Below are 1,510 nucleotides of genomic sequence, written 5' to 3' on the forward strand. Positions count from 1 at the left end.
ATTTGCTAAAAGTGAAGAGCCCTTAATGTGATTATAAGGTAATAACTTTAGGCCAGATTATTGGGGGTTAAACTCATTTAGCACCATATTATTATTATTATTATTATTATTATTATTATTATTATTATTATTATTATTATTATTATTAATAGGGGGAGATTAACCAGCCCAATGAATCAAACTCGACTATTGTTTATATCAATGGTGACTAAACCAATGAAATAAGATAAATATCAAATACAATGGATAAAAAAAATTTGAGGTAAAAATCCCTAAAAAATAAAAATTTTAATCTTATTTATAAAACCCGTTTCTTAAAAAGAATTAAATCCTAAAAAGTGAGTGGGTAAAATAGTGACTAGATTGTTTAAATTGCTTTTGTTGAGTTGGCTGTACCCCGGAAAAATTAGACCAATTCCTGGAAACAAGATACGATAATTAGGTACAGCATTATACATGACTCTCTCGTTCGTTACTGTTGGTGATTTCTATTCGACTAGAATGACAGTTAGTCTTTGGATTCGCTGATAGTATTAATGAGATGCAGATTGTAGGTAAGCTTCCAAATTGTCCTCTGGTATTTGGCAAAAAATATTATCATAACCTGTGCAAATACTGAGCTATGATAAAGACCTTTTCCAACTATTGCTTTGTCTTAACTTTTTGTATTGCTTCTCATGTTTACTTAAAAAGTTAACTGATCTTTCCTGATCTGTAATAATTACTATAGTCAATTTTTTTTTAGTGAGGCAGATTTGCACCGACTCGCAGGGGTGCCCTTTTCGCTCGGAAAAGTTTCCTGATCGCTGATTGGTCGGAAGCATTCGGACAAAAATACTTCCGACCAATCAGCTATTAGGGAACTTCTCCGAGCTAAAAGGGCACCCCTGCGAGTCGGTGCAAATCTGCCTCACTAAAAAAATGACTTTAGTTAAACCTATAGAGTATTTCTTTTAGTATTGCTTCTCATGTTTGTTTATTTCCCAAATTAACTGATATTCTCCGATCTGGAAGATATGTTAACTATTTACATACCTATCTGGGTGTATATTGTATGTTCTGTGGATATGAAATAGCAAAAGAGAATAACTGGGTTTTCCGTATTTGAAATGGGAAAGAGAAAAATACTCAGGATTATTTTTTTATTGGCAAAAATAGGAATCGTTCCAAACTTTTCTCATTGACTCCGAATGGAAAGAAGTTCTATTCAAAATAAAACGAAATAAAAGCACTTCATGGAAGTTGTCCTGTTGATTTGGTTATATATATATATATATATATATATATATATATATATATATATATATATATATATATATATACATATATATATATATATATATATATATATATATGTATATATATATATATATATATATATATATATATATATATATATATATATATAGTATGGAGACACGAGCAATTACTCAAACATAAACATATTGGAGTAGGGAGACGCGTTCTGTTTTTTCATCTATTTATTTGCGCCGACGTTTCGTATCAGTCG

This window comes from Palaemon carinicauda, chromosome 16 (assembly GCF_036898095.1).
Source record: "Palaemon carinicauda isolate YSFRI2023 chromosome 16, ASM3689809v2, whole genome shotgun sequence".
NCBI lineage: Eukaryota > Metazoa > Arthropoda > Malacostraca > Decapoda > Palaemonidae > Palaemon > Palaemon carinicauda.